General features: G+C 46.2%; 2 long non-coding RNA genes across 2 annotated transcripts; one reads left to right on the top strand and one right to left on the bottom strand.

The window, feature by feature from the left end:
* Positions 1-1,039: 1,039 nt before the first annotated feature.
* LOC142829237 (uncharacterized) lies at positions 1,040-2,370 on the bottom strand. The gene is made up of 3 exons (XR_012903668.1): positions 2,249-2,370; positions 1,838-2,004; positions 1,040-1,365 (listed from the first exon to the last, which is right to left on the bottom strand). It is a non-coding gene; the product is annotated as an uncharacterized LOC142829237 (long non-coding RNA).
* Positions 2,371-3,898: 1,528 nt separating this feature from the next.
* Positions 3,899-15,339, top strand: LOC142829231 (uncharacterized). The gene is made up of 3 exons (XR_012903655.1): positions 3,899-4,881; positions 10,292-10,537; positions 15,205-15,339. It is a non-coding gene; the product is annotated as an uncharacterized LOC142829231 (long non-coding RNA).
* Positions 15,340-23,295: the final 7,956 nt, after the last annotated feature.

Raw genomic sequence — 23,295 nt, 5'->3', positions numbered from 1 at the left:
CTCGCCCCTCTCCCTAGCCTGTTGGTGCAGGTGCTGCTGGCGCCGTCCCGCCGCTGCCGTGCCTTCCTGGAGTTAAAGCGAGGGGTTAAAAGTGCCACCTTCCGTCTTCCCCGAGAAAAGATCTGCCGAGGTCTCCGGGTGGTTTTCTGGCATCTAAAGACTTGCTGGACATATTCAATCACCTGCTTAGACGGAAGCCCTCTGCTTGGGACTGTATTTCTTCATGCTCAAGGAAGGGAAAGTTTAGATATAAGCCTGAAGCTTAGGCTGACCACGTGTGTCCCGTTTCGGACAGGACAGTCCCTTTTTAAAACCCTGTCCTGACTTTTTTTTTTGCAAGATTGGGAGTTTGTCCCATTTGCACTTATCAGTTGGCAAGAGCAAACGGGACAAAAAGTGTGGGGTTCAGAGGAATTTATAGGGGGAAAGCCAGGCACAGGCAGGGCTCGAGGGTGACAGCAGTCTCTGAGGGAGCAGAGGAGCAAGCAGGGCACAGGCAAGCCATAATGCCACCCTCACTTAGGGAGGAAGGCTTGGGGAAGTGGTTCGGACCAGCCCTATTCAGTGTCTCATTTTCCCTTTAATGTCGTTAAGTAAATTTTTCAGAAGTACCTAGGTTACAACGGCACTTAGGAGCCTCTCTGTCATAAAGGCAATGAAATTTAGAATTCTAGAGGCCTGTCCTTGAGACACTTCAGTGCTTTTTGAAAATTTTACCTCTAGTCTTGCTGGACCTAATTCTACCTGATCACTTCAGCCTTTCTTCCGTCTGAGCCAGATTAATCATGTTCTTTCCAGATCATTGTCTACATGTAATGTGTATTTTGGTCAAGACTTTAAAACCCAAGATCCATTTGCTCTATGTAGACTTTAATCATATGACACTTTCCATATGAACAACATTTTTCTCTAGTGCATCTGACGAAGTGGGTCTTTGCCTACGAAAGCTTATGCTCTTACACTGCAGTTAGTCTATAAGGTGCCACAGGACTCCTTGCCGCTTTTGCAGATTCAGACTAACACGGCTACCCCTCTGATATTTTTCTCTAGTGTGTCCTTAACCAAAATGTTCTTTGATGTTAGCATTGCTCTCTTGCTGGCTACTAGGCTACCAACCTTCACCCAAGAGCTGACTATATTTCAGTGATGCCATATGTAAAAAAGTATACAGGACTTAAAGGCACACTAATAATGTAAGGTATCACTATTATGACATGTCAGAACTATGACCACTGTAAATACACCTGCTATTGGTTTCTTTTCTGTCTCTGTCCCCTTTGCTGACTTTGGTTGTCTCCTTCGTTCTGTTTTCCCCTCCAGTCCTTTGCCTTTGTGGTTGCATAGTTAATGTTTTACTTGTGAAACCTGAAAAAAATCAATAACTGTTTAATAGCAAGCTGTATAACGCATAACGTCAGAAAATGTTCAAATGTGTCAGCTAGAATATGTTCTGAGCCAGAAAAACCTCTTCCTGTGGGGGCAGGTGTGTGAGAGCTCATTACAGGAACTAATTGTTTACCAAAACCTTGTCCAGCCCGTTTTTCCTGTGCCTCCTCCCTGTCACTGGTATTGTATGCATTATTGGAATGTGCTAGTAAGACATCTGGAAAATATTTTCGGAATGGACAATATTTCTTCTTTATATGAAGTTTTCACTGAAACAGGGTTTAACACAAACTTTACAGTGTTCCTCATCTGTTTTCCTTCCCCTCAGATATTTTAACTGATTAACCTATATTGGGCTGAAGTGGTGGAATTCAGATACAAATATGTTAGTGTTTTTTGATGTGGCAAGAAGCTACACTTTTCATTAAGAGTAATGATAGTTTGTACTTACCACACAACTAAGAATTAGACACTGAGAGAGAAGCATAGGTGCTGTAACTACAGATGTGGGGGATGCTGCAGCACCCCCAGGCTCGAAGTGGTTTCCAGTGTATACAGGGTTTTCAGTTTGGTTCAGTGGTTCTCAGCACCCCTACTAGAAAAACTGTTCCGGCCATCCTGTAGAAAAGAGCACACAAACAGTTATACTAGGTATGATCAACTTAATTTATAAGTGGTATAACCTCTCTTGCTTCTGAATATAAATCAACCACTGACCGATGGGTTAGGAAGAAATTTCCCCAATGGGCGGTTATTCCACAAATGTCTACTATAGCGGTTTTTACACCTTTTGAGATAGGACCACTGATCTGTGATCTGGTAATTCTTACATACCTTTGAGAGAGTGTGAAATGCTGCTTACCTATTGTTCCCTTGGTTTATGACACTTGTGTTCTGGTTATGTCATCTGGAGCACATGCTTCCACTTTTGAGTATTGTTTTCACTACTGCTTCAGCAAGAGCAGTATGGTCACTGAATGTGCCTTTCTAAGGATGAAGGTGAGATGGAGATGCCTGCTGAAAAGGAACAATGTTTTTGACTTTGCCCCTTGTTTGGTTTCTGTCTGCTCTGTATTGCACAATGTTTTTGAAAGCAAAGAGGAAGTGTTCCAAAGGGAGGGGACAGATCAGACAGAGGAAGCCGCAGGATGGCTATGGTCAGGGTCCTAAGGTTGCAGGACTCAGCAGCTGCTAACAAAAGCAGACTTACTTGTACCATTAGAGGTGCTCTCTACAGCAACTTTTTAGGTGACAAGTTGACAGTTGCGCTACCACTGCCTGATGGCATGTAATTGTAAATAGTGCTTTAATTTTTTATTTTTTTTGTAGTTATGGGGAAAGGATTGTTGCAAATGGAATGTTCCGTTCTATTAATTAGCAGTTGCTAGATAGGTTATTGCTGTCTGCTAAGTGGCTTAACATAATAAATCTGGCTTTTTTAATTTGACCTTAAAACCATATGCTTCTTTTTGAGAACTTCATTGTTGACCTGGAACGGTTTTGGTACTAGTGACAAGAGTCAGTGCAAAACGGGGGGCCAGCAATTTGGGGGCTAATAGATGCTTTCTTTCAAGATGTCACATTTTGGATTATTTTAAAACTCCTAACATGTTTAGGTGAAATGTTGGAAACTCTCAGAAAAAAATACAAAACTAAAATCAGAGTAAATTAATGTTACTGTCTCCCGCAGTATGTTTAGCCACTTACGGCTATTGATTACGTGGAAGAGCTTGTCCAGATACAGAATCCATGCAGGACAGTTGCTCCAGTGCCTAGACTACATGGTGAACCTTTTTTTAGTTGGGGGCCCCTGAAAGAAAAATCAGTCGGGGAGGCTGCACACAAGTGAGAAAGAGTGGGGGGAGGGGCTGGAGTGCCAGCACAGACTCCCCAATGCTGAGGGGGACCCAGAGCCTCAGGGGCCAGATCCAGGCAAGTCAGGGACCATATCCAGCCACTAGGCCTGAGGTTCCCTACCCCTGATAGAGTATTTCAGTAGGGGGCTCCAACATAGCACCAGCAAAAAAGACTCAGGGTATGTCTACACTAGCTCGGTAGTTCAAGCTAGGTAGGCAAATGAGGGCAACTGAAGTTGCAAATGAAGCCCGGGATTTAAATATCCCGGGCTTCATTTGCATCTTCCTGGGCACCGCCATTCTTAAATCCCCTCGTGGAACGAGGTATACCGGTAGTTCGAATTAGAGATCCTAATTCGAACTACCTACTCCGTGCCGTGTGTAGCCGTGGGCACGGAGTTTGTACTAAGGGGGATTTAAAAATGACGGCGCCCGGGAAGATTCAAATGAAGCCCGGGATATTTAAATCCCGGGCTTTATTTGCAACTCCAGTTGCCCTCATTTGCCTACCTAGCTCGAACTACCAAGCTAGAGGAGACATACCCTCAGTGACCACAGAGCACTGAAGAACACTTCTGAAGTGTCTTTAAAAATGGGTAATGTACTGTATACATTCCTCGGGGGGGGGAGGGGGGACACTCCAAAGTAGGCTCTCATTAATCAGCTGCTGCATCAGCGCTGCATTGCACCAAGGAGACATTAAAAGGACCACATGTGCATACGCCCACACACCATGCCTGTGCCCTATTATGTTTCTTGATGATGTACACAGAAAACTGAATAGTGGTGATGGCTTTGGTGGGGGCGTCATTTAATAAACAATTGCAGGATGAAGGGGGTTACCTGTATTTTACTTTAGTAATTCAGGTCTTGCCTGCCCTGAAAGATTCCATGGAGCCTGGAGGACTAGTGAAGTGATGGCATCACAAAGTCAAGCAACTGAAAATTAAGAGGGGATATGGTTTTCTAGAGTCATGATGTAAGGCCAGATGGGACCATCAGATCATCCAAACTGACTTATAAACCAGAGGGCACCAACACCACCTACCACCTGCACACTACACCCACCAAGTGAAATTAGACCCAGTTATTACAGCTCTCATGAGACCAAATTATTATGTGCTACAGGCAGAGAACAGAAGGGACTAAGGGCACCAGTGGCAGTGTCCTGCTACAAGGGCAGGAAACTGAGTGAGATAAATGTCATGCCCCTGCTACTTCATGAAAATTGGCTTGTGGCTATGAATATGTATAACTCAGAGATGCTTTATGCGAAGCAGGTCATATAACACCAATTTTACAGTTACAATTTGTATATCCTATTTTTGTGCATGGATCATTGCTGCATATGAAGTTAGAAATATGAAGAGTGAATCTGTTTATAATTCTAAATATGCTAATGGAGACCATTAGTGATACTTCAGGTACTTAATGACTCAGTACTTAAAACAACGATTTTTGAATGGTAGCTTTTGTCCTATAAGCCCAAACGCTGATCCTACAAAGACATGCGATCATGCCAACAAGTACTGGAATCCATCTTGATACAAAGGACTTTGAAGAAGCTGTAATCCCAGACCAGAGTATAGATTAACTCTGACCTGAAGCTTTTTACCTGAGATAAGAGCAGCTGTTTAAGGTAAGATTTTGCATATAATAAGTAAGTTTCTTAGTGGATTAGAACTAGCTGGTGATTTTGTTTATTTTGGTTTATTAACCTACTTTGATCTGTTTTCACTTGCAACCACTTAATCCTACTTCTTTTAATTAACTAGGGGGCTGTATCCCTGCTTGCTGCACCTGCCAACCCCCCTCTCATGGTGGATAGGCAACCCCGTGCCCCTTCCCCCAGCCACTGGGGAGACCCATGCTGTGGCCGTGCCAGTCCAGGCCCCTTCTCCCTCTCTTCTGCCACACCAGTCCAGGCCCCCGGTCCTCCCCCCCGCTGCACCAGCCCAGGTCCCCCTGCCCTGCTCTGCCAGCCCAGACCCCTTCTCCTTCCACCCAACCTTACCCCCCTACCCTCGGCTGCAGTGCATGACCAGGCCTGACCCTTTCCCCCACCTCTGAGCACAGGGGAGGGGAGAGTGGGTAGGCCACATGGCTCACAGCTCTCCTGAGCACAGGGGAGGGTGGAATGAGGGACAGATGGAGGGGGAAGGGGCAGGCTCCGATGGTGGAGGGGATGTGGAGTGGCCTGGGGGTTTGGGCTTGGATGGCGGGGGAGTGGCACAGTCCCCTGAGATGTGAAGCAGAAGCCATTGCTGGGGCAGCCCATGCCCGGAGGTTATGGCACCAAGGCTGGCCACAACAAGTGCCTGAGGAAAAACTCCCGTAGAAGCATTTTTGGCCTTATTTATCAAAAAGAAATTTTAATTTTTTTGTCACTGACTTCATTGGTTGTAAGCACAGACTTTAAATGAGCACACACAGAACTTAGCCCTAAAAACTGGCCTGCCACTGGGTACTAGTGCACGTAAGGGGAGGGGAGGATTTAATAGAAAAGTATTTTTATTAAAGTACAGGCAGTCCCCGGGTTACGTACAAGATAGGGACTGTAGGTTTGTTCTTAAGTTGAATCTGTATGTAAGTCGGAACTGGCGTCAGCCGCTGCTGAAACTGATCAGTTTCAACCGCGGCTGAATCTGGACGCCAGTTCTGACTTACATACAGATTCAACTTAAGAAACCCAGGCGTCCCCAAGTCAGCTGCTGCTGAAACTGATCAGCGGCTGATTCCAGGAAGCCTGGGGCAGAGCAACTCTGCCTCGGGCTTCCTGTAGTCAGCCGCTGGTCAGTTTCAGCAGCGGCTGACTTGGGGACACCTGGGGCAGAGCAGCTGGGGTGCTGCTGGGTTGCTCCAGTAGCGTGGCTCCTCGGCTACTGGAGCAACCCAGCAGCACCCCGCTGCTCTGCCCCAGGCGTCCTGATTCAGCCACTGCTGAAACTGACCAGCAGCGGCTGAATCAGGACGCCTGGGGCAGAGCAGCTGGGGTGCTGCCGGGTTGGTCCGGAGCAGCGCTGCGGGACCAACCCAGCAGCCCCCAGCTGCTCTACCCCAGGGGTAGGCAAGAAAAGCCTGGTCTGCTGGGTGGGGGAGGGGCACTAGCTGCACCCCCCCTCCCCCTAGCAGACCAGGGAGACGGGGGTGGCGGGACCGCCCAAGTCCTCCACGGCTTTGCTCCGTCTCCCTGGTCTGCTGACCTGGAAGACGCGGAGCAAAGCTGCAGAGCACGCGGGCAGCGGGACAGTCCAGGCGTGCCGCGGCTGTCCCACTGCTGGCATGCTCCGAGGCTTTGCTCCCCATCTTCCTGGTCTGCTGGTCGGGAGACAGGGAGCAAAGCCGCAGAGCACGCGGGCAGCGGGACAGTCTAGGCGTGCCGCGGCTGTCCCACTGCTGGCGTGCTCCGAGGCTTTGCTCCCCATCTCCCTGGTCTGCTGGTCAGACCAGGGAGACGGGGAGCAAAGCCGCGGAGCACGCCCGCAGCGGGTCAGCCCGGGCGCGCTTGAGCACTCCCCCTGCGGGCATGCTCCGCGGCTTTGCTCCCCGTCTCCCTGGTCTGCAGGGAGACGGGGAGCACGCCCACAGTGGGACAGCCCAGGTACACTGCGGCTGTCCCACTGCGGGCGTGCCCTGAGGCTTTGCTCCCCATCTCCCTGGTCTGCTGGTCGGGAGATGGGGAGCAAAGCCGCGGAGCACGCTCGCAGGGGGACAGCTCAAGCGCGCCCGGGCTGTCCTGCTGCGGGCGTGCTCCAAGGCTTTGCTCCCCGTCTCCCTGCAGACCAGGGAGATGGGGAGCAGCTTTTCTCGCCCCGGAGGACGGGGGCGGCGGACCGCGGCGCATCTGGGCGTCCTGCCGCTCCCGTCCTCCGGGGCAAGAAAAGCCCCATTCATAACTGCGGATCCGACATAAGTCGGATCCACGTAACTCGGGGACTGCCTGTAATGCTTTTAATATCCCTTTAAATCTAAGACTTCCAGTTTCCTTCCCTTCCCCCTTCCATTTCTAGTGCAAAATTTCTATTGATGTTAACAGGAGTTTTGTGTGCTCAAAGGCATTTATCCTTACTTCAGCTATTTCTTTACAAGAATTACACCAAAACCTCCCATTGTTTTCATGTCAGAAACACATGGGTTTAGAATGGCATTTTGGCATTAGTTCAGATTCTCCTTTTTCTGCTGGCTTAATTCAGACTCACTGTTTGAAGAGAGCACCCTGTGATTTAATTGTTTCTGTGCAACACCAGGACTTTAGATAAAAGCAACATTGTTTCATCTCCTCATCTACAGCTTTGACATGATGTTCCATCATAAAACTTCTTTGTATTTCTAGCGAACAGGAGGATTCAATGTTGCATGTCACAACTGGCATTCTTTAATTTCTAATCTAAAAAACTTGTAGCAGAGTCTACTCATGGCAGGGACGCCTTCTCACATTCAGCCTGGGATAACAGCTCTTCTCCTCTGTTGTGGCCCCTGCCAACAGCTGCCCTGGCCCTGTAGTGGTTTGCCTCTTTCTGTGATTTGGTCATCCATTCAGCTTACTATTAGTCATGCTCTGTCTGGAAAAAATCAGGCCAGGCAAGTCAGTGGTTTGGCACTATCATGCTGGAGGTTTGTCCCAGTGTCAGGCTTTTGGGGCTTGCCAGTTCATGGTTCTGGGATCTTCACATCTCACTTTTGTGGGTCAGAGGGGAACCCATGCTTGTCCTCTACCCTAGGTTCCAGTCCCAGTACCCTGTAGTAAACAGAGGAAATCTGTTTGTTCATACCCTCTGCTGTATCCCTGAGCTACTTCCTTCCATGGCCTGAGTTAGATCTTTCTCACCATCTCCCCCACTGACTTGTCTGCAGGCTCCAAAATAAAGGAGGAGCAAGCAATAAGAAACACCCAAAACAGATCTACCTGCCCCAACATAGCTCTGACCCTTAAAGGTCTCTACTTCAGCTCTAGCTCAGCTGGTTCTTCCTTCCAGGAAGCTCCAAGACGGTCTCAAGCCCTAGCAAATTCTTCCTTCCTCTGGCTAGCTGCAGAGTTTTGTCCCAGCTCTCAGGGAGGGATTGCTTACAATGATGCAACTGTACTGCTGCAACACTTCAGGGTACAAGAGGGGTTCTCCTGTAAACACAGGGTACTATACTTCCCAATCAACCTAATGCTGTGGTTTGGTTGGCTTAACTGCATCAACTCAGAGGGGTGGATTTTTCATATCCTTGAGCAATATAGCTATACCAACCTCATTTCCTGCTGCAGACCAGGCCTTAGTGATTGATGATCTGAATTTTTGCTCTTTTATTTTCTCTCTCCAGGCTTGACACCTTGCACAGATATACCAGGGTAGGCCTTCTTGGGCCCATATTAACCCCTTCCTGGTCAGCATGGGATCTGTATACCATAGCACCTCCTCCCCTCCCCCATACGGTACCCAGGGTACTGGTATAAGAAGCCAGTTTCCCCTTGAAAAAACTCTGCATTTTAGTGTGTTTTCCCTCCCCAGTGATGGAGCCATGAAGAAAAGGACTGGAGGGACAGGTTCCACTGCATTAACCGAGGGTTGGTGTCCCATCATAGAATTTAGCCACCTGAGGGGAACTGTTCTATGACCAGGAGGAACTGTTTCTCAAGGAAAGTAATAGTGGAAGTAACCTGTGGCCATCAAAGGCACCAGCTTTTTAATGTGCTGGGGAATGCTCCCCTTGGTGCCATGCCAGGTCCTGCCCCACTCCACTCCTTTCTCCAAAGCCACACGTCCATCCTGTCTCTTCCTGCCCTACATCTTCCCACCCCAGTCTACCCTCTCCTCCAACATGTCTCACTCTTGTTTCTTCATTCCCAAGCCTCCAGCATGCCATGGAACAGCTGATCCATGGTGGGCAAGAGATGTTGGAATCGAGTAGGAAGTGCTGATGCAAGTGGCCACCAATGGGTGCTCAGCACACACCTTTTTTTTTCCTTCCGGGTGCTCCTTGGCTGCAATCAGCACCTACCATGACCATTTCAACACCAATCAGTCTTTCTCAATGACAGAGTAGGCCTTTCCCCAAAAAAATAGTTTCCAGCTAATATACAACACTGATGCTCCTCTTCATCTATTTCTTGGGGCAATATGGCTCCTGATCCTACTTCTGAAGTGTCTGGTGCCCTACTAAGGCAACCCTTCAGTGGCTGGAAGACCTTCTCACATTCCCTCAGATCAATGGCCCTTTCTAGGGTCACTACCTTTAATTCAGTCCACGAGAGGGGCCGCTACAGTGGAGAATCTATGTACAAATCTGCAACAATACCCCATGAGGCTGAGAAATCTCAGAACCTGTCTCTTCATTGCTGTAGCAGGGTAGGTTTTAAGATTTGGACTTTGTCAGCCACAGGTTGGATGTGGCTTTTCCCCAGTGTATATCCAAGCAAGTCATCTGCTACCTTCCAATTTTACATTTTGCTGGGTTTGCCATTAACCCGGCTTCCTTTAGAGACAGGAGAACTGTAACTTCTTGTACCAGATGGGTTTCCTTGTCCTGCGTACAGATAGCCATGTCATCCAAATAGGCACTGTTGCACAAACCATGAGCATGGAGACCTACTGGAAGGTGACAGGAGCTCGATGGATGCCAAATGGCATGGTTCAAAACTTGCCTAAACCAAAGGCTGGGGAGAAGGCAATCTTCCCACAGGACCCTGGCATGAGTAGGATCTGCCAGTACCTCACTGAGGCAGGGAATACAAAAACATGCCCCAGAAAGGAAGGGGTTAAGGAGTTATTCTGGGCCTAGTCAGCCTCACCCTACAAACACCAGGAATGCATGCATAGGCTGAAGGAGCAACTTAAAAGGGGAGCAGAACAGCTTGTTGGCAGGCAGCCAGTGGAAGTGAACAGAGACTCCTAGCTCCTCAGGGGAAGTACTATAGAAGGTGTGGTTGCTTGCGGCCACTGGCTATTGAGATTCTGCCTTACCTGTTCAGGGAAAAAAGACTCTGAACTTTATTCAAGGCCTGGGCTTTAGTCTTTAATTTATTTTGTTTAAATGTTTTCACTTTGCCCTTTTGTTTAAAGAGGCTGGTAGAAAGCAATCAAGAGAGAAGCGATATGCCACCTTTGGGGTGCAGAACCTTGCTGATTACCAGAGTGCCCTGGATTAGAACCTGGTGAGTGAGTGGGTCCTGGTTCCCCTACCAACCCGAAGACTGGGCTGAAGATGGATATAGAGAATCTGCACAAGGAAAACCCTACAACAAGGAAGGTCAAGATTCTAGGACCTTGGTCCTGTTGAGGCCTGGTGGTCTTTTGCCTGACAGCAGGGTTAGTCTTTTTCAGATTGTTTATTCTCACCCAAGGGATGAACATAATCTATGATATGGCTAGAAGACTAAGTTGTGGAAAGGGGTAGACTAGAGCAATTGGTAGCAGCTTCTCATTATTTTATTTAGGTATTATATGACATTCTTGATAATCAACCATTTGTTCTTTTCATGGATTTTCTTATAGTTCTTTTCCAAAGTTGTTCTCAGGATTTTCACTAAGGCTACGTCTACACTGTATCCTTCTCGCAGAAAAGCTTTTGCAAATGAAGCTCGGCATGGAATATCACCGCGCTTCATTTGCATAATTAATGAGCAGCCATTTTTGCGCAAGAAGCTTTTGCTCAAAAAAAAAGCTGTGTAGATGGCTCGTTTTTGCACAAACCCCCCTCATTTTTGCAGGAAGAACGGCTCTTGCACAAGAGAGGGTTTTTGAGCAAAAAGGAGCCGACTGTGCGGCTCCTTTTTGCGCAAAAGCCTCTTGCACAAAAACGGCAGCTCATTAATTATGCAAATCAACTGCAGCGATATTCCATGCCAAGCTTCATTTGCATATGCTTTTCTGCAAGAAGGCAATGGTGTAGACGTAGCCTAACAGTTTTTGTCTTTTGAAAAAGTACCTCCTACTAGAGATCCTCTCTCTTCATCTCTGCATTTATCAGAAGAACATAGAAATTAACATTTTGACTCAGCACCCTGTCTGATCCATAAAGTATCCTGACTTTCCGACCCAGAGTTCCAGTTTTGATGTGTGTGATTAGCTCATGAAATTGAGACAAAATATAAAAGCAGAGTAAAATATAAATTATATTACAGGTTGGACCTTTGACAATCTCGGGACCCAACTTTTCCTAAAAGAGGGAGTTTGCCAGACTAAGGGAGGTCAATTCTGCCCCTCCCCAATCTGGTTCTGCTCCTGGTCCCAGATGCCTGCCCCACTGCCACTGGCTGTACTACCTCTCCCTGCTTGGCTCCTGACTGCCATCCCCAGCTGGGAGGGGGAGAGACTTCAGGAGCAAGCTGTATTTATGAACACACCAGCTCTGCTTAGATATCCAGCAGAAGGAGCAATGTTGGTCAAACTGACTGGCGTTGGGTTACAAATCTCTTTAGTACTGAATGCAGGGCTATCAATGTTGCTGTCTTTATTGTATGAATTAAGGAGAGCAGAACTGTGCTTAACCTGTCACAAATGAGGGTGTCCCTGCAGCTGAAAGGACTTCATAAAGCCAGAGGGTCAACTGCCAAAGTTCTGAGATAGTACAAGGGGAGGGGACAGGTGTCCCAGCCAGGAGATGTGGACTTTCCCTAAGGGTCCATGGTTTGGTTTAACTGTTCCTCCCCATTGTTCAAAGATAGAGGAGAACAGCATTTCTGCCCCCTGCTAAAAGCTGATAAGCATTAAGAGCTGACAATCTCGAAGGGACTGATTTGCAGAGGTCACAGCAGAGAGGCAGGTGGCAGCATTTGGTAACTGACAGTCAGCTGGTGGTGAGTAGCTGGCTTGCAGAAGAGGCAAGTATTGTACCAGCAGGTGCAAGTGGCTGGCCGGGTGACCAGCAGAGAGGAACCACAGCTGTCAGGGCAGCCAGCCAGAGCAAGTGCTCAGATGGTGAAACAAGCAAGGGTGGGAGATGAACTCATACAAATGTACCTCTGAACCCTGGATCCTCTCTGACCAAGGACAACCACTGTGTGAGAGATAGTCAGAGAGTAGAGAGGGGCACAGAAAATGAGGCAGAAGATACCACCCCTCACACTCAGGAGTAAGTGTCCTGCTCACAGTTTTATGATTATGAATCCTGCTTATAGAATTTTCCCTAATTATTGTCAGGTGACTTCTCTCCTTTCATTATAAGTTTTTCTCTACAGGCAGAGTCTGTGCTTGCTAGTGTGGAAATATTGCCTCCCAAAGGTGCCCAGGGGTGATGTGTAATTATCTCAAGTGGTGGGGTTGGGTCTCATGCTGGTTCTGTTTTATTGTTGAAGAGGAGCCCTAACTATTGAACCTAGCCCTGGTTGCTGCCAGCTACACCTAACAGAAGTGTCACACAAGAAACAGATCTTTTGAGCTAGCAGTTGGAACTAAAGTTTAGCTGGGACTAGTACTTCAGCAGAAACTGCTTTGAAGTTTCCTGGAGGGAAGAACCAGCTGGGGCTAGTGCTGAAATAGAGGCCCCAAAGGGTCAGACACACATTGGGTCAGGTAGGCCTGGTTCAAGACCTTTGTTTCTTTTGTTTAGCATAACTAATTTGGCTTCCCCTTTGTTTTAGGGCCTGCAGAAATATCAGTGGGAAGAGACACTAAGGAAAGCCAAGCTACAGGCCACAGTAGGAAGCAGCCCACAGATACAGCAGATGATCTGAACAAACAGACATCTTCTGTTTCTGCATGGTCCCTGGACTGGAACCCAGAGTAGAGGGCAGGTCTGAGTTCCCCTCTAGGCCCACTAAGTGGGGAGGTGTGAAAATCCTAGAGCCAAGGATTGGAAGGCCCCCAAAAGCCTGAATTTAGGCTGAGCCTCCAGTGTGATATTGCCAGGTTAGTAGCGGGCTGCACTTGGGTTTCTCAGGGAGGGGCAGGACTAGACCAGAGCAGAAAAGGAGTGGCAAGGGGATCCTATGTGCAGATAAGATATGCTAGACATTCATTTGTGAGCTGAACATGTGGAATAAGAACATTTTCCATATGAAACCACTGGAGCAAGAAAACTTTGAAGTGAGATGGGGTGTGATGGGGAATTGAGGCACAGTGAGATTCAAGTAAGAATGGTCCGGTACTTTTGGGTGCCCAATATGAGATATCAAAGGCCTGATTTTTCAGAGTACTTACTCTTATATAGCTGTGAGCAGTGTCCCGGTGGGTAGAGGAGGCTAACTGAGGCTGCTCATTTAGGGCAAAGAATAAAGACAATCCCCCAAATTGGTGTTATTCCAATAGTTAGATTCACCAAGTTAGCATCAAAACAGCATCTACAACACCTAGCCGGTTGCCCAGAAGCCAAAAAACATAGTTCCCTTAAAGTAAGCCAGTCTTCGGCTTCCTCCCAGTCAAGTCAAATATAATAATGATTATTGAAAATCTTGTTAATCGTATAAAAAATTCTACCAATCCCTAAGGGTTAGACACATACCTCACTGGTTAACAAATACTTTAGATCGTACCCAAATACATACTTATAGTTATTTCTTAACTAAACCAAGATTTATTAGAAGAGAGAGAATTGGTCAAAAGATCATTATACATACAAATATAAATTGAATATCATTCTTAGAGTCAGTTCTTGGTAGAGATGTTGAGCTTCAGAGGTGCAGAGTTCTTTCAGAATTAGTCCATTGGTTACAGTCCAATATTCATAACCAATATCTGGGGTAGAGAATGACACTGGAGATCAGTCTTGTCTCAGGCTGCCCCGATGAATCTTAAGCAGATCTGAGGTAAAAAGAATCAGGTCCAAGAGGTTTTTTTATAGTTTCATAGCAGCTTTTTGACCATGCAGTCTTGGGATGAACAATACTGTTTTTGAAATTACCTTCTGTTTTCTAAATCTCACTTGTAATCAATTAACATAAGATAATTGTGTGCTTCTTGCTCCACTCATCTGAAGAAGTGGCTTGTGCCCATGAAAGCTCATGATACTGTATATATTTTTTGTTAGTCTCTAAGGTAAGGATGTTAAGGAGTGGGTATTTTGCTAATCATATAGTTGATACCATTTGTATCAACGGCATGATTAGTCGATAAGGGGAGGCTCACTCTGGGACTGCTGCATCTCTGCATTGTATGTAAGAGCCCAATGTCTCTTACTACATTTAAAATGAGGAGGCGCAGCAGTCCTGGACCCATGAGAGCCAGGACTACTCAGTCCTGGCTCATGTTGGGTCCAGCAGCCCCTGTTGGTGGCAGCTGGGGCTGGCCGCAAACAGGAGCTGCTGCCAGAGCAGCCTCTGCCCACAGCGAGCGTTGGTCCACTGCAGACAGAGGCTGCTTTGCAGCAGCCTTCCTTATCCATCCTCCCTGCTGCCTCTGATAGAGGCAGCAGGGAGGGGGCAGGTGGCACTGCGGAGACAGTGCTGGAGGAATTTGCTTTTAAGCCAGTTCCCCCCAGCAGTGGCTCCTGTTTTGCCCCTCCCACTTGCTGCTTGTCGTACGGAGGCAGCAAGGCGGGGGAGGGGAGAAGCGAGTAGTCGAGTACTCCACTCAGTACCCCATAAGCTTATGATTAGTGGGTAGTCGAGTAGTCAACTACTCAATTACATCCCTACTCTAAGGTGCTACAGGACTACTCATTGTTTTTGAAGTTTTTTTAAAGTTACTAACACCTCTGAGACTTTTATTAATTAAGCAGTTTACAGACAATTCACCACAAACTTCAAAGTGAAATATATACATTATTACACCCATGTTTCATCTAAATTTAATATTTCCTTTTAAAATCTCCCAATCAATAGCTATGGTAATAGGCAGGAACTGTCTGTTCACATGGTTAACATCTAACAAGCTATAAGTAAACACATACAATTAGTGTTGCCTATACCGCTCTCTAAGAATACAGGTTTGCATTTCAAAGCTCTAGTCCATTTAACATGGCTCTATTAACTAATTCCAAGGAACAGCCCTAATTATCATTTATATACTTAATTAATAAATTAATATGTCTTTTGTAGGGGTCAATTGCAGAAGAACTCTGTACGTGTGAAGTATAGAGGTGCCGAGGCCTGCATTCTCCCCCGTTTCCTATTCCTCCCACTTTCCCTACTATTGATGAGCCAGAAGCAAGCCTCTAGGAACATACACAATTGTAGCAAGAACTAATTATAGATAAGGGCGGGAACATAACAATCTTGTTTGTCTAAATGTACTGATCATGTAAACAAAGTCAAAGGACAAGCAGTACGGCTGAGCCATACTGTAACAAGCAATGAGTAACCCCTGGAAATTTCCAAACTACTACAAACAAGATATTCAGTATTTAAAGCTGCACCAGATCACAGCAATTTGGACCTCACTAATGAGCTTTGGGTACCAACGCCTCGGAAGCTGAGACAGTCTCCCACTTCATCCGCAGCCGAAACGGGGTTCCCGGCTAGCCAAAGGGATGTAAGAAATGTCGCTTTTCCTATCATTTTGTTCTTTTAGTTAAGGGATACAGCTGATAGCTGTCAGGAAATAAACTGCTTGTGTTTGACAGATACCTGTGTAGTGTTTTTTGTACTTTGAGAACCCAGTGATGGACCTCAGACTTACTCTTGCCGGCAACATCTTTAAAGGTTGAATTTGGGTCAGTTAGCCTGCAGGTTGCTTAACCCTTTCTGGCCATGCATCACAATAGCATTCTGCACATTCAAAGTGTGTTCACACCCCACTCCTGGCTATTCACCCAAATCCAGCTATTCTCCTTCTAGCCTCTCCCTCTAAGCACCAATCTTCCCACCTGCCCTGGCTCTTGTCCCTATCTCAAGATCCCTTCCAGGCTCCTTACCCCATCTCCTTACCCAGCCAGCCCCAGTCTCCTATGTCCTGACCCCTCATCTGATCTCAGTCTCTTCCCCCTTCCCTACACATTGGTGAGGCTACTTGTCCAATGCTGGGACAAAATTGGACAGGGGATGCCATTTTGAGCAGCAAGCCATTCTGCCCCCACTCATACACATGCTGTGTACAATGTCAGGCCAGTGGCAATAGGGTGCTCTTGAAAATGTTATGAGCTTGTGCACACCCTATGTACAAGGCCATGCTGGCCAGGGAAGAGTCACACAGGCAGGGATGTGGCCAGGTTGTTCCTAGAAGTGCTGACATATCTGGTATTCCTGGAATGTGGGAGTGGCCACCTTACTACTTGCTGATTCCCAGTACTCCTCCCACCCACCCACCCACCACATCCTGTTTTTCAGTTCCAGTGTCCTTGCCTAACCAGCCCCAATTCCCCAACTCAGGCTCCTTCAAGCCCTAGTTCCTTCTCTTCCTCCTCCTCTCTTGTCTCCTTTATTTGAGCTTGGCAGCTTCTTCTTCTGTGCTTCCTGGGTACCAGCAGGGGGAGCACAGAGAGCACAGAAGACAGCCTCCCTAGTCTCATCTCCAGTGTTTCACATATCCAGCCTGAGGCCCTGAGCTCAAACAGACTCTGCTATGAAACTCTACAGTCTTTAGAAGCTTCAGGGGGTAGCCAAGTTAGTCTGTTACAGAAAAAAACAGCAAGCAAATGGTCTGGTAGCACTTTATAGACTAACAAAACATGTAGATGGTATCATGAGCTTTCATGGGCACAGCCCACTTCTTCATATGATGGGAGTTATGATTAGGGGAAAAGGAAACTCAAAATAAATAAGAAAAGGGAAGGGGGGGAAGAAAGATGTTCTGTCACCACCCCCCTACCTCTATGCATAAAGTATCAGGAGAAAGGGTGCCATACCTGAGTAGATAAAGATCAAAGTCAGTGGATGGATAAGGCAGGAAGGATACTATTCAGAAAGTTATTAGCACCTTCATTGATAAAGCTTCCACCACTCCAAATCTTGATTAAGTCCATAAGTAATTGAATTGAATTTGCATATGAATTGTAATTCCAAGATTTCCCTGTGGATTTGACTTGAGGAACTGGCCTGTGACTGCCACCTTCAGATCTGTGAGATTATGGTTAGGTAAACAGAAATGTCCTGCCACTGGCTTCATAAGTAAAGAAAATACTCAGCTCTCACAGACGGACAGCATACCTAGTGGCTGCAGCAGTACCTTGCCTACCTGTTGTAGTGACATTTTTGGATAATAGCAAGCACAGATCCAGGAACCTACGTCCAAGGGCACAGACAGAGTCTGGGTAAAGAAGCCAGCTGAAATTCAAAACGGGAGCCAGGATTAGGAACACCAATCCAACAGATAAAACAAAGTTAGGGTCAAGAAGTTAAGCCAAAGATTGGAGCCTGAATTAGAATCAGGGCAGGGAGGCAAGAATTAGACTAATGCAAGCAGGAATCAAAGCTGAAGCAAGGAGTGAAATCAGGGTAAGCACAGCTGCAGGTTTGGCTAAGGCTTGATTACCGCATTCTGAGGTCCTAAGCCATGTTGAGTCGAGTGTAAGAAACCCCACACAATAAAAATTAATGCATTATTTTCACAGAAATGATATTTAATATATATCCATGAAAGCTTTATGTTTGCATATATACAAAGGTGAAGTTGTAAAAAAATAGAATGATAATCAAACTAAAACACCATTAGACCAAAAAAAACCCAAACATTTCTACATTAAGGAATGTCAACTAACTCTTATCTTGGATGACTTGATAAAGGTCCTGGTGGTTTAAATGTCTTTTATCTGCATAATTGTATGCGGGCTGCATTTTTCAAATAAGTTGATTTGTTTTCTTTTTATAGAAGGCTATGCTGAATTACCAACTACTGGAACTAAAATTAGTAGCAGAAAATTTTTATTGAAACCAGTAAAACTAATTTTATGCTATAAATATTGAGATTTATAAAGAAATACAACAACAAATAATATTTTATTAATAGATATATCTGTATTATCTTACCAGGATATTTCTGTGAAAGTTAATGCTAATTTGTCTGTGTTCTCACATAAAAACAAGACATGATAAATATGTATATCCACCAGGAATATTATCCTTCTTTTCATATGAATAAATGAAAAATCACTTGGAAAAACTCTGCATTTCCCTAACAACATTTTCAAACTACAAATAAAATTTGTTTACAAATGTTTATTCCAATTTAATTCTTTCTCTGAAACACTGAATTGTTGGGATTTTTTCTTTGGCCATACTATAAAAATACAGTGAAGGTGCCCGAAACTGATGGAAAGAAACCAAAACAAATTTATCCTCTTCTAGAGCCACTGGACCCAAGTCCCTAAGACTGTCACCTGAAAACTCAATCATGTGAAACATGGTTAGAGCATGAAGTAGAAAGCAGTATGTCCATTAAAATACACAGCTGTAAATAAGTATAGATCGATAATGAACAATTAGTGAAGAGTAAAGGTATTTGTGTAGCCAGATGTGTATATTTTTGTCATATTTGGATGCAAATGTCTGCATTTAAAGAGAATCTTCCTTTTCCAATATTGCCTTATTTATCAAACGATTTTGATAAAATTTGAAATTGTCAGGTTTTTTCTTTTTTTTGAGACCCCTCATATTGTGAGGCCCTAACCTGTAGCTTTAGTTATCTTATGGTTTAATCTAACACTGGATCTGGTACCAGTCTTCCCCCCAGATTAAGGCATAAAAGGGGCAAAGGGAACAATTGCTCCAGTCCTTGGCAATTCTAAAAGGCCCAGGACACCCGGCCACTACTGTCTTTGAAGCTTTGAGGGCCGACAAATCGGGGGGAGGGCACCATCTGGGTGACATTGAGTACTGGCTGCCTCAGCCCTCTCCTTCTGCCCACGGCCCCATCCCTTCTGGGGGTGCAGGACCAAGTCCCTCCCCCCAATATTGCCCAAAGGCCAGGCAATCCGGTCAGCTACCCTGTCTGGTACACACTGAGCAGCCACCCAATTTAAACTGTTCGTATTTTTCCAGTTACATCAGTAAGGATCTGCTCTTTTTAGCCTCCAATTTTGCGATTTCAGACATGCCTAGCCTATATCCATGTAGATTCCATCAGGCATATGACCTTCTACAGTTGAGAGTAGATACAGGCATTGTGGCATGAAAACTAGAAAACTATTTCAAAATGAACTTGACTAAATTTGACTTAACTCCCAAGTTTACAAAATTGAAATAATGTGTCCCCACTACAGGGAAGCCTCAAAATTAGTCCAAGGCAGGTTCCACTAATGTGAACGTGCTACCTTAACTTAGAGCCCAAGGAAGCAATGGGGAGTCATTAGTTCGAATTAGTCTGGGGAGTAGTTACGTGGAAATAGCAGCACCAGAGCATCCACACTCATGCTATTTCAGAATAAGTATTTTGAAATTAGCATTATTCCCTGAGAAAAGCAGGAGTATAGATGTTTAAATAAACAGCCCCTTATTTCGAAATAACAGGCTTGGTAGTGTGGACTAGGGATGTGAGCGAGTAGTCAACTAGTTGATTACCTAATAAGCCTAGGCTTATTGGGTAGTTGAATCGACTACTCACATTTCCCCCCCCACCATTGCTTCCTCTGTATCAGAGGCAGCTGGAGAGGGGAGGAGAAGCAGGAGCTGGTGCTGTGGGGGGAGACAGCTTAAAAGTTGGTTCCCCTCCAGCATTTCTGTGGTGCCACCTGCCCCCCCACTTCTGCCTCTATCAGAGGCGGCAGCGGAGGATGCTGCTGTGAAGAAGCCCCTGTCTGCATTGGCCTGGGCTGACCGTGGGCAGAGGCTGCTTCTAACCAGGTGCTGCTCTGACCAGGCAGGCAGCACAGCTCAGTCCTGGCTTGCCTGTGTCCACGATCTACCCCTGCTGTGGATCTGCAGTGTGAGGCTGTGTCTAGACTGCAAAGTTCAATCAGAAAAAGATACACAATTTGCGTATCTTTTTCCGCTTTTCTTCTGAAAAAGGGTTTTCCAACATTTGGCCCCGTGTAGACGGGGCCAAATGTTGGGAAAAAAAGCCTCTTTCAGAACATCCCTTCTTCCTCATAGAATGAGGTTTAGAGGGATGCTGAAAAAAATACGTTTGCTTTTCTGAAATTTTCCGGGTATCCCAGAAAAACTCTGCAATCTAGACGTATCCCAAATGTAGTAGGAACCAGGGTGCCTGTACGCCTGACTCTTACTACATTTAAACTGCAGAGCTGCAGTGGGGGGTAGCTCCTGGATCCAGCGAAAGCCAGGACTGAGCACTTTTCCTTATAGACTAATCCTTAGTCTACACAATTAGCCAGCTACCCACCTCTTAACATCCTTAGTGTGGATGCTCCACTTATAAATTCAACCTAAGGGGGGGTTATTTCAACAGGCTATGAGAACTGCAGGTATTTAAAACAGACACAGAAGACACTTGAAGGTACTTGGCATTCAGTTTTATCTGTATCCTGAGGTGTATCTGTATCCAGTGCACTGATATCACTCTGATGAACCTAAACAAAAGAGAAAGTAGTAGATTGTCCCATACTTTGTTTTTGGCAGACCACATTAAGGTGAAAGGAGAAATGGTCCAATTATGAACTCATGCTCAAGTTCCATGAATCACTAGTTTCTAAGAAGCAACGGGGGCCATGGACAGGGCAATGGGATTAGGACTCATGAGAATTGTATTACCCTATTTAAACTGGATTACCCCTCTCTTCTGAGGCAGATAATGTTTTTTGCTATATGTTTGTAAAGTGCACCATGGGGTTTCATGTGACTTTATCTGCCACTACCAGTACAAATAATGCTTTTAACATTCTTGCATAACTATTTTTTCTTCTCTTATTGCTTGTGCTTATCTCTAATGTGAATAAAGTTAATGCTGAACAAACTGAAAACAGAAAGATTTTCTGTACATCTAATAATTAGCTATTCTCTATTGAAAATAAATCATGTTCACCTTGACTATATGGCTTTATGATTTCTTTCTAGGAAGTGTCCTATGTTTAATCAAATATGAGAAATAGATTGTAAGCTGTTGTGTTTTTTTTTTCATTTTATTATTTGTATGTTTTGTTTATAAAAATACTTTGATTGGGTCTCTGTTTCTAGTACTAGAATTAAAATCAGAACTCATAACCAAGGGCTAGTTCCTTTGCTAAATGTAATCCCAGCTCACCATATATTCTCACAAAAATTAATCTTGATGTTCCAGCAGCAAAACCTTTTCATTTGACAGTGCGGGTCTAAAGGGGAGACAGAAAACAATTGTTCTGAAATATGCTTCTCCATTTATTGCACCATAAATTTATCCAAGGAGATCTGAAGAATTTATTTATATGACTCTTCTGAAAACCCATTTCACCTACTATGTACCAGGAAAGGGAAGAAATGTCGTTGTTTAGAACAAAGGTGCCCTATCATTTCAAAGCTATAGCCTGGTTTTCTACAGCATTTTTTCTCGGATTAATGCCTGGGCTAAAAAACAAAATAGACTGGGAGTGACCGATTACAAGACTGACAAAGAGTCCTGTAGCACCTTATAGACTAACAGATGTATTGGAGCATAAGCTTTTGTGGGCAAAGACCCACTTCGCCAGATGCATCTGATGAAGTGGGTCTTTGCCCACGAAAGCTTATGCTCCAATACCTCTGTTAGTCTATACGGTGCTACAGGACTCTTTGTCGCTTTTGCAGATCCAGACTAACAGGGCTACCCCTCTGATACTTGATTACAAGACTCTTATTCCTCCACATAAAACAATATTGCAAGATCCTCTATACACCAGATACTTCTATAGCCCCAAAGAAGAGCTAGAAATCATATCTACTGGACTTTGATGTGAGCAGTTTCACTTGTGGAATTTTACCAGTGACGGAAAGAAAAGATTCAGGGGGTAGCCAGTTAGTCTGTACAGGATAAACTTATAAAACAACAAATAGTCTGGTAGCAATTTAAAGACTAACAAAACATGTAGATGGTATCATGAGCTTTCCTGGGCACAGCCCACTTCTTCAGATGACCAGAGTGTTGGATGTCCAGAACTAAAATAAACAGGGGAGGGAGAGGGGCAAAGAAAAAAAATGGGAAGGGGGAGGGGGGAACAAGAAGAGGCAGTGGGTATAAAAATATCAAGGGAAAAGCCAAGCTGGAATGTAACAGCTTTTTAGACAGCTGTGTGAGAAGGGTTGCTTGGCTTTCCAGGTGAGGCTGTGTCCGCTAGTTCTGCCGGTGGCACTTCACTGCAAAGGACGCAGATCGATACGCACCTGCCTGCTCTAAGGGAAGGCAGGGACCATTGCGAGAGGCTTAGCAGCTGGTACCCTGGTGCCAGGGTGGAAGGAGGCGCTGTTAGAGCAGCAGGCGCACAGGAGCCCGTGGAGGGCTAAGTGATAGCTCCGGGTGGTGCTCTCCTCCTAGGGGATCCTCCGATGTGACAGGTGTACAGGCAGTCCCCGACTTACGTGGATCCGACTTACGTCGGATCCCTAGATACGAACGGGGTGAGGCAACTCCCGCACATGCGCAGCAGCATTCCCGGGGCTTGCTCACCTGGGTCCTAGGATCCTCCTCCTCCTCGGGCCGGCTCCGACTGGGGTCCCGCAGAGCTGCCGGGCAGAGGAAAAGTGCCTCCCCACGCCCGCTGCCCCCCCCCGCGGCCTCGCATCCTGCACGCCTCCCCCCTCCCCCCCTGCCAGCAACAGGCTGCCCCCTCCCCTGAGCAACAGGCTGCCGAACAGCAGACAAAAGCAGCCTCTCTGCCCCTCCTCCCGCGTCCCCGGGGCTCGCTCACCTGGGTCCTAGAATCCACCACCTCCTCCTCTTCGGCCGGCTCCTCCAGCCTGCCGGCTCCAACTGGCCTCTGCCTGCAGCAGCTGGCCACAGGGACAGGGATCCCGCAGAGCTGCCAGGCAGAGGAAAAGTGCCTCCCCACGCCTGCTGCCCCCCCCCCCCCGCGGCCTCGCATCCTGCACGCCTCCCCCCTCCCCCCCTGCCAGCAACAGGCTGCCCCCTCCCCTGAGCAACAGGCTGCTGAACAGCAGACAAAAGCAGCCTCTCCGCCCCTCCTCCCCCTATACATGCTGGGCTCCCTGGGCAAACAAAGACTCCACCAAAACAAACAAAGTGCTGGCCTCATTGTGTTAGCAAAAAAAGGACCCTCCTCCTAGAACCCTGGGTGGTGTGTGGAAATAAAGCTATTAGCTCAAAGCATGGTGCAGAGCTGTTTGGTATTT

This window comes from Pelodiscus sinensis, chromosome 1 (genome assembly GCF_049634645.1).
Source record: "Pelodiscus sinensis isolate JC-2024 chromosome 1, ASM4963464v1, whole genome shotgun sequence".
Lineage (NCBI taxonomy): Eukaryota > Metazoa > Chordata > Testudines > Trionychidae > Pelodiscus > Pelodiscus sinensis.
Note: the sequence above shows the minus strand (reverse complement) of the source record. Positions and strands in the feature narration are given on the sequence as shown.